Source organism: Cynocephalus volans, chromosome 1 (assembly GCF_027409185.1).
Source record: "Cynocephalus volans isolate mCynVol1 chromosome 1, mCynVol1.pri, whole genome shotgun sequence".
Taxonomy (NCBI): domain Eukaryota; kingdom Metazoa; phylum Chordata; class Mammalia; order Dermoptera; family Cynocephalidae; genus Cynocephalus; species Cynocephalus volans.
Window position 1 is genome coordinate 92,778,188 of NC_084460.1, and position 16,782 is coordinate 92,794,969.

The 16,782-nt window shown below is 38.2% G+C and overlaps 2 protein-coding genes across 4 annotated transcripts in view; one reads left to right on the forward strand and one right to left on the reverse strand.

Moving 5' to 3' along the window:
- Window positions 1–7,603, reverse strand: part of PDCD10 (programmed cell death 10) — a 47,795-nt gene extending 40,192 nt beyond the window's left edge. For all 3 annotated transcript variants that reach the window (XM_063108094.1, XM_063108112.1, XM_063108104.1), the window contains exon 1: window positions 7,499–7,603. The gene's annotated coding sequence lies outside the window, so the exon portion shown is untranslated. The remainder of the gene's footprint in view (window positions 1–7,498) is intronic.
- Window positions 7,604–8,419: 816 nt separating this feature from the next.
- The window catches only part of SERPINI1 (serpin family I member 1), a 63,626-nt gene continuing 55,263 nt past the window's right edge, over window positions 8,420–16,782 (forward strand). The window contains exon 1 of the mRNA XM_063077457.1: window positions 8,420–8,503. The gene's annotated coding sequence lies outside the window, so the exon portion shown is untranslated. The remainder of the gene's footprint in view (window positions 8,504–16,782) is intronic.

Genomic DNA, 16,782 nt, shown 5'->3' on the forward strand with positions numbered 1-16,782 from the left:
ACACGCAGGTTCATGCTAGGTAATTGGGAAAGATCCCAGGAGCCGTTGGCAGATGATACAAGCTCAGTCCTCACCAGCAACAACAGCCTTTCAGGGCATCCTGGGGGGCACTGGCAGCAGCATCAACAGACTCCAACAACAGAAGAGGCCTCACTGTGGCCCCCAGGGGCATCCCGGGGGAAAGGGGCACTGTGGATTAGAGCCACTCATCCTTTATACTTAAGTCATAATCCAGGACACCTGAGTGCACATGGATAATTACATTAGACAATAACCAAGGAACACCTGGATGCATGTGCCTATTTACATCAAATGCTTGGCAAGATTCTGAACATCTGAGATGCCCTGACCATTTTCCTATGTTTTTCCAACCTCATCTTTTGCACACAAAGCTCTCAATCTAGTGCTTCATGAATCAAATAATGCTGAACTGAACAGTCATTTAATGTTTAATTGAGACATGTCTATTATCTTTGTCATTAATATTTGTGATCTCGTTTTAATTTCTCCAATATAATGTTAAAACTTTCCTTTAAAATTCCTTAGAAATTCAACTAAACTTAAGATCTCAGAGTGTTCTTAAATTCTCTATGCTTAAAAGTACAATTTAAAAAACCTGTACCACCCTGAGTCATGTCTACTTGCTCTGTATCACTTACAATCTTAGATACCTACCATTTAATATAATAACTCTTAATTGCCTGAGGTCCTCTACAAAACTGCTTTGCACCAAAAATACCGCCACAAGACACTGAAGTGTTGATAAAATTATTAGCCCCAGATAAGAAATTGCCCCTGGCTTATTTGTTTAACACTAGCTGTTAATGAGGCCAAGGTTCTATCTTGATGATGCCACTTAGCTTCACCTTTAGTTCCTAACTGATCTCAAATACAAATGCTACTAGTCACAAGAAGAAACGAGGGTAATAAATGGTATCTGCTTATATTATATTTACAACTCCTCCCATAATCTTCATTTTGAAAACCCATAATTCACTTTTTAAGGAAGCACACCAAAATTAAAGTAGACTCTCGGAAATCTCTCAAGTTTTAAGAATATTGTATAAATGCTAATTTTAATATGGATAAATGCATCCACAAAGCACATGCATTTCTGAATAAAAGACCACAGCATTATTCAAAATCCTTTTGAGTTAAGAAAGCCTTGCAACAATCTGAACTGGTATAGGGAGTAGTTGCCGCCTAGAGATGAGGTCTGACTCATTTAACATTCCCAACTGGCTTCTGTTGTAGTAACCTGGTAAATCTGAGAGGGCAGCAGGTGTGTAACATTTTAGGGTTTTGTCATTCCTTAACTCCAACCTCAGTTGGATTCTAGTTCATCCAGAAGACAAGATGGCTGAATAAGGCAGGAAGACAGGTTACAGCGTCAGGGACCAGATGGCAAGTTACAGAAACTATAATTTTCCCTTCCTTCCTATCAGCTCTGACCCAAAATTATCAAATGAATTGATGCATGTGGAAGTACTTAATACAGTAGAAAGGCTAAATGCCCATACAATGGTCTTTCCATCCCCTTCCATCTACTAAAGTATAAACTCCCTAATACATTTCTCTATTTCCTAGTACCTAGTGCAGTACTCTGCATAGTCAAAGTCAGCAACAGTGTTACTTGGAGATGTGGTGATGAAAGTCCATGTGGTGATGATATGGTCCATGCCCTTGAGGGTGTGCAGTCTTACAGGGAAGAGAGGCAGTAAAGAAATACAGTGACATGTCAAGCAGCCACTTTGCATAACACTTCAGGGAGCATACCTGCATCATGTTAGATACTTACTCTACACAAGTTCAATGCTTAACATTTTTTAAAAAAATCAAAAAAGAAAAATAACTGCTGAAATATGTAGGTGATCATAATTCCATTCTGTGTGCATAAGCCCCAGAATGAGGGAGGTAAGAGACATGGATCTGCTACTCTCCCATGCTGACCTTAGAGCCACAATGCCACACTTGGCTTGCCTGCCACACTGAGGGTGATTCTTGTATTTTAATGTACAGTAGTTCCCCCTTATCCACAGGAGATACGTCCCAAGACCCGCAATGGATGCCTGAAACTGCAGATAGTACCAAACACTATATATACTGTTTTTGCCTATACATACATACCTATGTAAAGTTTAATAAATTAGGCACAGTAAGAGATTAAGAACAATAACTAATAATAAAATTGAACAGTTATAACAACATACTATAATAATGTGAATGTCATCTCTCTCTTTCAAAATAACTCACTGTACTGTACTTACCCTTCCTCTTGTGATCTGTCGATCTGATAACCCAAACAACTACTAAGAGACTAATGGGCAAGTAGTGAACAAAGCACGGATACGCTGGAAAAAGGAATGATTCGCATCCCGTGTGGGACAAAGCAGAACAGTGCGAAATTTCAGAAATGGTATGCAATTTAAGACTTTTAATTGTTTATTTCTGAAACTTCCCATTTAATATTTTCAGATTGCAGTCAACCTCAGGTAACTGAAACCATAGAAAGCAAAATCATAGATAAGGAGGTTATCCTCCTTCCTGTACATATTTCTTTTTCAACATGGTTTCTGAATAACAAATCAAACACTTCATCTAGCACTCAAAGGAAAAATTGTGAAGAATTGACTAGAGAAAAATTGGCTGTGTTCAAATTGTTAGTCTCCAATGTGTTAATTTGCTAGGAGGTTTTTCAAAAATGAGTTTGAATGTTAAGTACTTTCTTCCTACCACACTGACCTTAGCTTCTAAGATAAAACTTCTAAGATAAAACTCAGTAATTGCAACTCTAATGCTAACTGCCCTTTGATGGAGTTCAATCACTAGTATCATTTTTACTGCAATGATTAAAACATGGTCTCCTGAATCAGCCAGCTTGGATTCAAATCCTAATTCCAAGAAATTATTCGTCCTGTTACCTTGGGCAAGTTCCTTAATCTCTCTGTACTTTAGTTTCCTCATTTATAATTGGGGATAATAGTGCTTCGACCTCCTATTGTTGTCATTAGGATTATATGAGATCACATAAAATGCTTAACACGAGGCCTAGTACTTAGTTGCTGCTCAATAAATGCTGGCTATCATATTAGATTCCATCTCATCCCAAAGTAGATTGAAGGCAATTTCACATGTAGCACATACTAGTGAATAAACTAAAGGATCATTATTATGCAATTTAGACTTAACTCTGGTAAACTAATTTCCAAGAACTGGCCTGAGTAAATGGTAATGACTATCATTTAATATGCTCCAATAATTCATAAGTTTGCTAATAAAATCCTCTATTTTTTTTAACCTAGAGGCAACACTTGATTCTGGACAACTGTAGAAGAATGAGATTGAAAAGGTTCAAATCACTTTTGTGTGGTTAAAAAAAATAGTTATCCAAACCAAATATGAAAATTTTCAAGAAGCCCGAAATATAAGCTCCTTTGAAAAAAGAACTACTCAATTTTACAAAGTCACCTTGTCTAAAGTGTCATTAAAGGTAAAACTGACAGGAAGACAATATGGTTAAAAACACAAACAAACAACAAAATAAAGGAAACAGTATGCAGACAGATCTAGATTCAAACCTCTACTCTAGCATTTACTCCCTGGAAACTCCAGCAATTTAACCTCTCTGAGTTTAATAAGTAAAGTCAGGCTGGCTGGTTTGGTCACTTGGTTATAGCACAATGTTGATAACACCAAGGTCAAAGGTTCAGATCCCTCTATCAGCCAGTTGCCAAGAAAAAAAAAAAAGAGCAGGAAAGTTACTTATTTCCTTGGTGTCCTCAGCAATAAAATAGTATTAACATTACCTAAATAAAATAATTGTTTTGAGGACAAAATGGAATAACATTAGGGAAGAATACAGTCCGTTAAAAGTTTCTTCCATGTCTATATTTTGTTAAAATGCATGCTGCTTGCAAAAAGCAGGAGAGTGGCAAGGTCTCCAAAATGCTATTAAACAGAAATTTTGCTGTAAATGAAAATGACTCCTTTGTCATTTCCACATGGAAAACTACCTATCCTGATTTTAGAGACTTCTAAGAAAGAACAAACATCTTTCTTCAATTTATATTAAACTTCTGTCAAAAACTCCTGTGTATCTAACCTAAATTTCCTAAGCTTTAATTCATTTGAAAGCTTATATATCCTTCAATCCTCCATGAGGGAGGGAAGCATATCTGTTTTACTCATTTCTGTATTTCTGTCCCTAGCAGAGTGGTAGGAGGTACTGTGCATGAGTGTACTCATTCATTCACTCAGCAAATATTTATTAAACTCTTACTTTGGGCCAGGTAACATGAATTAGTGGGTAAGACACATGAAAAATGAGAGAGCCCTTTTCAAATAAATACAGAAATAAAAGTTCCAATTGTGATGATGCCACAAAAGACTCCAGAGTATGATGAAGATATAATGGAACCAACTCTGGTTTTGGGAAGAAGTCAGAGAAGGTCAGAGAGAGCTCCCCCGAGGAAGGGCATTTAAAACTGAGACTAGAAAATTGACTAGGACTGACCAGATTTGGGAAGGGAGGGAAACAGTACAGGCAGATAAACAACATGTACAAAGGCCCCCTCATCAGGAAGGAGCTTATGTATACAGTAACTGAAGGGCACAGTAAATAAGAAAGACCAGGGATAAGGATGGAGAGATGTATAGGAGACAGAAGATAAACTGTCAGCATTAAACAGAGTAAGGTGGTAATAGTATTTGAATATTTAAGTCACATTAAGTCTTTTTCTCATGTGAAATAAATAATCTAAGGGAACTAAACCTTTAATCTACAATATTAAAAATCAGCAGTCAGAAGACCTGGATTATGCATTAGTCCCTCCAGCTACTAGTTGCATGACCCTGGACAAGTCATTTAACCAAACTGAGCCTCTTCATTCTCTTTCTAAACAAGTACTCAGTTACTTTATCTACTGAGACTACAACGATAAATAACATACAGCCCCTGTTCCTACAGATTTTTCATCCTTAAGAGAAAGAGATGTATATGGAAGACATCCTAAATCCTATAAGGGGCGATGTCTACAAACTGAAAAGCCCCAAATGATAACAAAAGTGAACATCGGTGAGCTACAAACTACTATAAAAATACAAGTGTACACATCACTCTGTGAATTCTTATCCAGTGTGCAGAGATCCCATGCATACTCCAGCATGTCACTGAAAGATGATAAATGTAATAGAAGTATTACTCTGCTATTCCAATACAGATGAAATATCAAAACTATAATGGGCCTCAGAAATAAAGAGAAGTTAGTGGTAGAACTGAACCAATAACAAAAACTAATACACAGCGAACAAGTGCGTTATATTAATCTTACTTATTTCTAAATTTTCCTCTTAGTTTAAAACCTTTCTATAACCTCATAGCTGCATACCAAAAGTCAGAGGAACTTAATTTCACAACTCGCCCAAGAAAAGACAAATGCCTACATTGCCATCCAGAAAATATATTAACATTCTTGCTTTACCATCACTGACTCATGTTCAGTTTATGGTCTATTTAAACTATCAGACCCTTCTAATCTATCACAAAGCCAGTTATCCCCACATAATTTCAATTTGTTTAGTTGATTCTTCCTTGCCTGTGTACTTCATTACTCATGGGGCTACATGATTCCTGATTTTACTTCATCCTGTAATATCATACCTCTCCTTTTACTTTAAGTCATATTAATTTCCAGACCATCTTAACTTCAGTGATGGGGAACATAATATCTCTGATCATAGAAAGTGTTATTACATTCAAAAGTTAAACACATTATTGATAATATTAATAGCTGTAGGGTAAATTCAAAATTCAGCAAATCGTGATGGTTGATTTATATAACAGCAAATTACGATTGATTATTTGCTGACTATAAGTAGATACCTTTACGGATATAAACTTATCACAACGAAATCCTGACATCAATGAACATAGTTCTACAATTCTACTAAATTATCTAATAACAGTATTAATGAGCTATAACTGGTCATAATAACAATTACGTATGATAACACTGGAACAAGTGCACTGCTTTCTGCTCAGTACAAAATGTGTCCTGTTTTTTATTTAGTGTAAAATAAGAATGATTAAAATTCATAGATGATGATAAGAAAAATAAAATATGCAAGAGCTTGATTTTATTACTCTCACACACGCACACACATTCATCCTGGAGTCAAGAAAATGAGGGGAAAAGTAAAGAAAAATCTCAAGCAAAGAACATAATGTTACCTCGAAGAAATGCAACGTATCTTCTTTTCTAGTAATGAGCACACTAAACTCTCTCTCCTTGATGCTGCACTATTTGGGAAAAAAGTGTAAAATAAGTTTTGCGAACGAATTCCAATCTCATTGTTCTCAATTTTACAAAATAAGAGTAAAAATAGTACTAGGGAAGAGAAAGGAATAGTCTTTTAACTGTAAGGATGAGATATATTGTTTAACCGACGTTGTCCTACCTCATTATCTAGCTTTAAAAATGGACCGTGGGAGCAGAGGTAATCATTTAATACACTTCTAATAAAAGGAAAAAATAGGTAAGTTGAAACTGATCCTTTCTTCTTCTTTCTCCAGAAGGTTAGAGAAGGTCCTTCCTTTATTAGTGAATTTCACCCCAGTTCAAAAAAAAAAAAAAAAAAAAAAAACTCTTTACCCCACAAATGACTTCCTAGAAATACATAAAATACCATTACTTTGCAACTTCCTCCACCTCCTCAAAAAACACAACCAACCTTCCTACTCTTTCTTTTTCGGGCAGCAACTCTGGTACAGAAGCTGGACTCGAATTGGACTTCATTCAGAAGATCTGTCCCTACGTGTGTGACCTTGGGCACGTCATTTATTCCCTCAGTACCGTCAGCAGTACCCCTACGTGAGAGCGCTTTGAAAACTGTCAAGGAGTAAACATATCTTAAGGTATTACACCTAAGACGGTCAAGCCTTCCTGCTTAGTGCAAAAATACCTCCTCAAAGGGACCACATCATAAAGCTGGAACTGAATCCGTAGATCTGTCAACATTTGAGTCTTCCTTCTCCAGTGTTTCTCTTGCCTCATAGGGCATAACCCTAGTCACCTCCAAGAGCAGACTCCCAAGCACCTCCCTCCTCCCTCCACTATCTTACTTATAAAGCAAAGGGAAAACGGCAGCCTCACCTCTCCGCCCAAAGCCACACCTTCAGAGGACCCCACCGCAGGCACATCCGCCCTCTCCCTCTCCGGGGCACTAGAGGCCAACCTCACCCTTCCCCTCCCGCCCCCACCTAGAGGAGACTTCCTGGAGGCGTTCAGGCCCGAGCCGGGCAGGCGGTATTTACAAACCCGCTTTACGCCACTCGCGTAGGGCAACCTCGCTTACGCCCATAGGGCCCCGCTCCCAGCCCCGTCCGCTCCTCCTGCCAGAACCAAGACCGAGTGCCTCAACCACGGCCCCTGTGTGACCCCCAGACCTCTTCTGCTCTGAGCGAAGCTACAGGGACTGGGACGTAAGAACCACACCTTACCGGCAACTGAGGCACTGACTTCACTTCCCACCTTTGGAGCCCTCTCCAACTCCCAGATCAATTCACTCCGGCAACGCCGGAAGGACCCGAGAGGAACCAGGCGTTGTCCGGAATCCTGCCCAGCCGGAGTCGCGCGGGGGCCTATGGGGACTCGTAGTCCCACTCGCTGGCGTGGTCCGCAATTCCTGCACTTGTAAGACTACACTACCCGAGAGGCCTTGCGGCGGAGCCTAAGGCGATGGGTGGGGACACTCCTAGCCAATAGCAGGAGAGTACCCTGCCTTTTCGGGAGGAGGTTAAATGAACCGAGAGGGTGCACGGAAAGGAGAGGAAGGGCGGGGCCGGCTCTCACCTGCGCCAATCAGGGTGCAGGCTCGGCCCCGCAGGCGCCTCACCCATTGAGGGGGCGGGCTAGCGAGGCAAAGGAAGAAAGGGGGTGGGGACCCCGAAGCGGGGAACGCGGGGCAGCTGGGCTGGGTACGCCGCGCTGGCAGACGGGAAGCCTCAGGGGAATCGCCGGGGAAGGGGGAGGGCGCGGTGTGAGAACGCGCCCCGGCAGGCGGTGCAGCCAAGCCCCGGGCACACCGGGCAACAAGACCCGGGGGATGGGGAGAGAAAGGCTGAGCCTGAGCTTCCCCTAGAGGCGCACGGCAGGGGGTCGGAGGCAGCTTCAGGTGTGAGGCCACGGAGTAAGGCGAGAGGGCTCCCAGGGGAGGGAAAGCGGCAGAGTAGTTGCTAAAGTGCAGGGAGCGGAAGGTACCCGAGCAGCAGCTTCCCGCCGCCCCCAGCCCCGGCGGCAGCAGGAACAGCGGGGGGAGGAGCAACAGCTGCCAAATTCGCCAACTAGAGGAGGGAGAGGCGGAGCTTAGGTCCCCTTAGAAGCCGAAGGCGCAGCCTGGACTGTAGTTTCCCGGGGGAGAGGAGAGCTGGAGCAGGAGCGGAGTGGAGCGCAGTCCTGCAAGCATCAGCTTCAGCATCCAGCCCGGGGTTGCAGGTGTGTGGGAGGTAAGCGTGGGTGCCTCTTCTGGCGTCCGCACTGCCCGGGAGAAGGCGTCTTCCAATAAGAATTACATCAAAGGACAGCTTGAAGAGTGTGCCCTCGGTTAGGAAACCAGTGCAAAACCGTTCGGGTGAAAGATGCATATTTTTGGACTTCGAGGAGAAAAAGGGAAAAGGAAGCTTGACTCTGGGTATAAAGGGCGTGGTTAGTGTTTGGGGGTTGGAGTTGCACCATTAAAATTGTTCTGGGAGGTCTCAAGATTGAGGAAAACTCTGCTAATTGAGGAAAGGTGGATGATATCTGGAGAGGTGCGTAGCTGGTGAAAAGCAAAAATTTTGTCATTAATATAGATATACTTTAGAACTATTTCACTAGGAAAAATAACTTTGCGTTCTTCTTCAATGTCTACCCTTTACGTTGGTTTATCAGATTGTCCTGCTACCGACCTGTTATCCGAGGTGGTTGTATTGCAGTTTCCTAGAATTGCAAGAGCTCTCTCTCTATTGAAGAAGCAAATGCAGGCAAGAATAGTCAGGATAGGATGGGTTCTTACTGAACCTATCAGAAGTATAACTTTTGCCAGCAAGAATGTAAAAATGCGTTTTAATGGATGGGTACTTAGTTTTCCTTCCAGTGGCTCTGGAATATTGAAACAAAGACCTGGATTCAGCCTACAATGGGTACATATGTTGTACTTCCTTGCTATTCCTTATTCTCTCATTTGTGCCTGGTAATATTTGTACATTTTGAGAAACGAGTACAGGGAAAGCTGTGTGAGGATCCTTTTTCTGTTTAGAAAGTATGTGCTAAATGATTACCCTTAGTATGTGATATGATGCGTTCAGACTTAAAACACATGTAGGTCATAAATAGTATTTTCTTCCCGGTATTAAACTATGTGCGTATTCCTTTGAATGTAACTATAATGCCAATGGAAATACGTTGTAATGCTAGGTAAAGATGAAAGTCGCACCTACCTTTGTGTAACTATGACAAAATTAGAACCTTTTCGTTTTAGGAAAGTGGTAAGAAGCTATTTGCCTAGTTCATTTTCATTTTCTTCTTGTTACAGAGGTTCCCACTTTACATGGCTTTTAATCATAATAGCATATTGCAGCATATTTTGCTCTGAAATTCCTTTACTGTGGCAGTTGTGTATTTCAGTGTCTGCCTGGATAATTTAATCTAGATTTTTTTGAACCAAGGTCAATAAAATAGAGTAATTGCCTTCTATTTTCTTCTATTTTCATGCTTTCCTGATTTACTTAGGATTTTGAATTTTATTTTTGTAATGCACACAAAATTCTTTTTTGAAAAGAAATAGCTCAGAGGAATTCTCTCCGTAGCCTGAAGTTCAGTCCTACTGAGTGCTGCTACTGACAAGCCTAAGTGATTTATCATTGTATATACTCCTCTACCACACTCTCACACACCAAATAAATGTATAGACAGACAAATCTTAGAAAAACAGCTGCTTTTACATTGTCCCCAAGTAGATCAGGTAAATATTAGAAGTAGGAAAGAGCTTAGAAGAAAGAAAAAGCAACAGTAGCCACTAAACTTAGCAGCCATGGTAAGTGTCAGATGTTATCTTTGTTACATCAGTGGAGAATCTCTTAATCCAATCTGCTGATAAGATCCTGTGAAAATGATATTTGGAGGAAAAAACTTGGTAGTAGGGTGTAGTGAGTCTTTCCCTTATTATCTGTGATTAAGTGGATTGTCCTGAATCAGAGTCCTAGATTTTAGATTCTCTCCCAGGCTGCACTACTGATTCGTTTTGTGAAATTGAATACTTGCTGTCACTGGGTTATTTCCCCTGTGTCATAATAATAATTAATTGTACTGGCAATAAAGTTCTTTCAGAGCTTTTATTAAAAAATCTTTTGGAAAGAGTTTTGTTGAAAATCTGTTAATAACCAGGCAAATGGATAGAAAATAAATATCATAACAGTTGAAATTCAAATGTGCTTTGAATCTGAACTATCTGTAGGTCTTCTGCTCAAAAGTATCACAAAGACCCGAATCCATTAGGAATGAATGAGATTGTAGTATTAAAGTACTGAATTTTTCACCTATTTCCCAGATTGGGATCCTTTTTAGTGTGTCAGTGAAAGAGACCAGGATGCTGTATCGTTTGAGAGTAAGAAGACCACATTTTCATATGGGAGAAAATCATTGGCAATATATGGTACTTGGGCATTCATGTTACCTTGGACTCTATTCATTTTAATAGATGTTCATATTCAGTCTCAGATCATCTGAAAACTTCCTGATTGCTGTTGAGAAGGTTTATTATATGGCAGTTTATAATTGTATGTAAAATACTATCTAGGTTAAAAGCATTATATTTATTCTGCTCTTGATTTTTACTATTTCTGTATGGCTATCAGTGAATATATAATATGATGAGAAAGAAAAGCAACAGAGTGCATAGTGTCTGTCTTGGATGGAAATTGCTCTGAGGATGACTGGTTTTTAGCTAAAAGACTTGGTTAATTTCAAGTTACAATATATTTTGGACTTTTCTTTAAATTTAAAATTTGGATTCTGAGCCTACTGAATGAAAATAATAGAATAGCATGGATTTCTCTCTAACAGGAGGATTCACTGATGCATGCAGTACAAAAGAGAAAGACTTAAAGGTTCAACATCAAATGGTTTTGGTGTGGAGGGGAAACGGGGACAGATATGAAGAAAGCTGCTTTAGAAACATACCCTTAGCAAGAGAGAAAAAAAAAAAAGTGGTAATTTTTATTAAATGCCTGTAAGTGACTCCATGGCCTTTTTTCCCCAATCGTTAATTTCTAGAGGCCTATATCCATAGTGGGAGACTTGACTTTTCTTTATTGTCGTTTTAAATGCAGTCAGACTGGCATTAATTCATTACATTTTGAATAATCATTGGTTATTAAAGCACAAAAGATCCTGCATGTGTACGTTCACTTCTAAGTGAAACATTATTTGGACAAAATATTAAGAAGTAAAAACCTAAAATGGTGTTTTCCTCTTTAATAACAGAGGCACTTGAACCAAACAATAAAGATGAGCAAGAGTTCCTTTTGTTTGTTTGTTTGTTTGTTTATTTTAGCAAATTCCTAAGGTTAAACCCTGCTTTGTGGATCAGGATTAACTTATCCATACATAAAGGTGTTGTTTTCTTTTGTCTTTTCAATCTTACCTATAATATTTTCAGAATTTAGTCCTTAAAGTTTGGAGAGTGTGTTTTAAGTGACTAGATTAGTAGCTCCTGGAGAAGATATGCTTCTTTTCTATCTCTTGCTGTTCCTGAGCACAGTATGTCATGCTCAGCAGAAAGAAGTTGCCTTATAACCATTTACTGAATTAGAACTATTGGCCGGTGCTTTTTTAATGTACACTTTGAGATATTTTTCACTTTGATAGAAAAGATTCACAGAATGATTACCATACAATACATTAGTCCTTCTGAGAACGTCTTTGTGCTACTTAACCTTTGTAAAAGTGTCAGTTGAGCCCAATTTGATTCAAACTGTGTGAGCTGCAAAGACTCATCTACAAATTCGGATGCCAGCTTTTCTAAATTCATCCCAGAGACAGGCAATAAGGGCAAGGGGAAAGGACTCTCCCACCAGTGGTACCCAAGGCCTACATTTGATAGCCAGGGAAGCCCATGGCTCATCACTATTTAACCTCAAGTCTCTGGAGACAGACCTTTGTTGAAGTTTATCTATAAAATCCACAGTTCCTTTCATAAAAACTGAATTTGCTCTTCCACTTGTCTTATCATTTCTAGTCCCCTCCCCCTCCTTACTCCCCACTCCCATAAAGAAGAAAGAAGCAAAGATGTTAGACTGATGTATTTTAACACTTGTGCCGTTGGGCATTTATTGTTTTTGCATTTGACCTTCCAGAAACAAATTAATCTGATTAGTGTTATAATTAAGAATTTGAAATGTTTTTTGTTTCATAATTATAAGATTTGAACAATTCTAGTTAATTGAAAATAGTCCTTTAGTAGCAAAATTAATAATAGCGGATATTTAACTGCCTTTGTTTGCATTTTAACATACTCTTACCAGCATCCTGATGGACATAAATTGGCTTAGAACTGATGATTAATCTTCCTTCTTCACGTTCCTTTGGCCTTATTCTTAATGCTTAGTACTGTGCCTTGTGTAGAGTTAGCTGAATTTATAACTGTCTTTCTGGAGGGCTGGCTGATGAGCCCAGTTGGTTAGAGCGCCATGTTACACCACCAAGGTCAAGATTTCAGATTTTCTCACTGGCCAACTGCCATAAAAAAAAAAAAGAAAAAAAGAAAGCTAAAACTAAATGTAACTGTCTTGCTCACCAGATGCTTAGTATCTTTAGAAGTAAGACTGAGCTTTAATTGACCAGCATATTTACCTTGAGAGCCTTCTAACTAGTCCACAATCAGAAAATGGTGACAGTATAGTTCTTAGCAATCTATATTGAAGCATCATTTTATAAATGAGTACAACTAGAAAAGTGATATTTTCTTAGACAAGTGTTTTAGCACCAAATTTAGCCCTCTGCGCACATAGTTGCTTATATAAATATTGCTGTCTTTTTGTGGATTTCTGAATGAATAGAGCAAATATTACCATTAACTGCAACCTTGTGTATGTGTGTGCTTTAGATATGAATTTACTCAATGGATGCCATTTGGAATTTATGTGGTACTTTTCTAGAGTGCTGATTTAAAGATATATTTTTAAGTAGCATCCCCCCCACCCCCCACACAAATTTACACACTTTCTATGACTTTTTTTTTTTTCTTAACACATAGAAATAGAGAGAAAAACATATAAATGTAATATGAGGCTTTATTTTAACTAAAATTTAACTGGTCTTGAAAGTTCAATTTTCAGTGAAATGTTTACATTGGGAGAACTTATTAAGGCTTATTCAACCTGAATTACACAGGTATTGGTCATCTTTGAGCCATGATAGGAAAGGGTTAAGTTTTGAGACTTGGCATTAAGAGCATTCAGTGCTGGCCTAGTGCACAGCCTAGTTGCTGAAGCTTGCATGGTATCTACCTTTAGCTCCAGCTACTGTTTCAAGGCCTCCTTCTGTCTCTACTAAAAAAGGAGTCTTCTGAGCTCCTCACAGCTCTTGGTATGAGAAGGAAGGTGATGGAGTTTGGATGTGTTGTCCCCTCCAAAACTCACATGGAAATTTGATCTCCAATGTGGCAGTGCTGGAAACTGATTGAGTCATGGGGGCAGATCCCTCATGAATGGATTAATGCTCTCCCTGGGGGAGGGGGGATTAATGAGTGAGTTCTGACTTTATTAGTTCCCACGAGAGCTCGTTGCTTAAAAAGACCCTGGCACCTTTTCTCTCTCTCTTGCTTCCTCTCTCACCATGTGATCTGCTTGTACCCGCCTCCAGCTCCCTGCTACTTTTCCTCCATGAGTAGAAGCAGCCTGAGGCCCATGCCAGATGCAACTGTCCCAGAATCATAAGCCAAATAAACCTCTGTTCTTTATAAATTACCCAGTCTCGGGTAGTTCTGTTATAGCAACACAAAACGCACTAAAACAGAAGGCAAATGGAATTTACTTTGATTTAATAACCTCATTTTCCTAAGTATTGTTTTTCCCAGATACGTCTCATGCCACAGTTCCCAGTAACAATAGCTCAGATGTCACAAAGTGATTTCTGTAGCAGAGCTTGGCAATTCAGTGAATACCTATCAAATTGTAGTCCATTTCCCTCCAGTATCTTGGCTTTTTTTGAATGGAATGAAAAGAACTCACTGGAATACTGCTGATAATTTTACCTTCACTGGATTGCTTCTATTATTTTTTTTTTTTTGATAACATAAATTTTGTTATTTTTTTGAGGTCTTTTAGCACTATTTAACTTGAAAAGTTAGTTGATTTTATTGTTTTTCCAACTTTTAGTAGTATGCTATAAATATTGTATTGTGATGTATAATTTTTGCTACACCTGAATTAAGTTATTGAAGCATTTAGTTGTTCTATACTTCACAAAGCAGTTTAATCACTGAAGTAATTAATGTTTTTGAGATATATTCAACCTTCCAGTTAAGAGAACTCTACCCAGTATCCAAAATTCTTTACAGATATTAAATCACTTACTCTGTGTCTAAGGTAGGTTATAAATACTATCTTAAATAGTACCTTATCTAAATAGTATCTTAAATCATAAATCCTTTGGCATATAATACCAGATGAAATTTGTACAAAGCTATTATTCTCACAGCTACATACCAATGTCATAATTTTTGGTTTTGGTAAGTCAAGCAAGTTTTTAAAAATTATATTATGTGGTCTTGAGCACAAGGTACATTAACTAAATCTAAGTCAGAAAAGTAATTTTTTCTGTATTTCAAAGTTTCTGATTTTTTTTAATGCCATAACTTAAAATTATAAAGGCCTAATAATTGCTCTTTTTAAAAAAAATGTAACAACAGATTAGTTAATAATAACATAAAGTTAAACATTTTGGAAGTGGTAGAAAGAGATACTATCCAAGATTGTCTTTTTTTTTTTTGGTCAGCAGGCAGGTATGAGGATCTGAATCCTTGACCTTGGTGTTGTAACACCACACTGTAACCAACTGAGCTAACCGGCCAGCCCCTCAGAATTATCTTAAAAGCAAATTTTTACTCACATTATGTGACCCAAAAGTGATTAACAATTAAAAAAGTAGTTTTAAAGTGTGTATCAATTAGAAATGCTTTCAGCTCCAAATTTTATGCACAGTGACATAAAATAATAGTGATTTGTTTTTCTAGAACAAGAAGTCTAGAGGAGAATAGTTTTGGTTTTTGGGTTTTTTTAATTTAGATACCCAGTTGTTTAGAGTGTTAGTGTTGTCTGGGTTTTGTTCTCATAATTTCTCTCCTGCTTGCTATAATATAGATGCTTCTGCTGATCCAGATATCACATTCCATTTCAAGGATGGAAGAAGGGGGAAGGGCTGTGCCTGTTGAATCTTTCTCTTTTAATCAGGAAATAAAACCTTTCCCCAAATCCTCCAGCAAATATCCACTGTGCACTTACTGGCCCATGTCATGTGGCTGCCCTTAGCTCCCAGCCTCTGTGTTGGCTGGAGCAAGGTAATAAAGGTTTGAGAATGACTTTCAGGTAATTGTCAATAGTTTCAGCCATAATCTGATGATTAAAACCATGTTAACTTTAAATTGTATAATTTTATTTCTTCTCATTTTAGTCAACTTGGTGCCCCCTTTTTTTTTTTTTTTTTTTTTTTTTTTGGTAAATTAGCAAACTCTAACCTTCCCTCATGAAGTTCTTACTTTTATAATTATGAAATTTCAAGTCTTTAGGCAAAGACATTCCTCAGCGATGATGGTATCTCTGGTTAAAAGACCATCTGGCCAGTACTGACTGTATCTAATACTTTTCCTGTACTTTTCATTACAAACATTTTTCATAAAACTTTGATACTATTTTAAAAGGATTCAAGAATCTCTTTTATATAGACTGCATTCAAGAGTATGGGAATAATATAAATGAAAGAACCATTGAATATTAGGATTCCTTTTAAGAAGAATTGCTTAACTGACTTGCAAAGCAAAATAAGCTGTTGTTCACTAGAGGGGAACTCACTCTAAAAATTTGTTATCCTGGAAAATGGTGTTATTACCTATTTCTAAAATGTGAAAAATACTATTGGCATCTATAAAGTGATTATTATGCAGGTTATGACTCACAATAACACATCTTGGACTTAACACTTTTGATAAATTATGATTCCTTGAGATAGGAAAGCCTGAAGAGAAAATTGAAACAGAAAATAGAAACAAGAACATTGATTTTATTTTCCCCTGCATAAAAAAAAAAACTCATAATCAAATATGTTTACTGTGGGAACTTGGCTATATTGCGGCTGTCTTTGCATTTCCATATCAGAATCTTTATTGTGAAGTTTTTGCATTTCTATCACTTTACCTTCGGTAAGTGGCATTACTGGGACAAAACTCCAGATATAGTCACATGTAAACATCTAAACTCCTCTACAGTCAATCTGTAGCATGGGGTTGCATACTGTAGAGAGTGATAACAAGATATTCAAATCACTTACTGTTTGGCATAATATTTTGTCAATATAGTTAAAAGAATACATTGAAAATGCATTTATATAAAAGCAAGTATATGTAACTTAAGGCTATGATGTTACAGCAGTTACTATGGTAGAAGCCCAGAAGCAAAAGACATTGATCTATGTGGTAATGAGGGAAGGCTTTCAGGAAGAATAAAAGTAGGATGGTGTGTTGGATTTACTG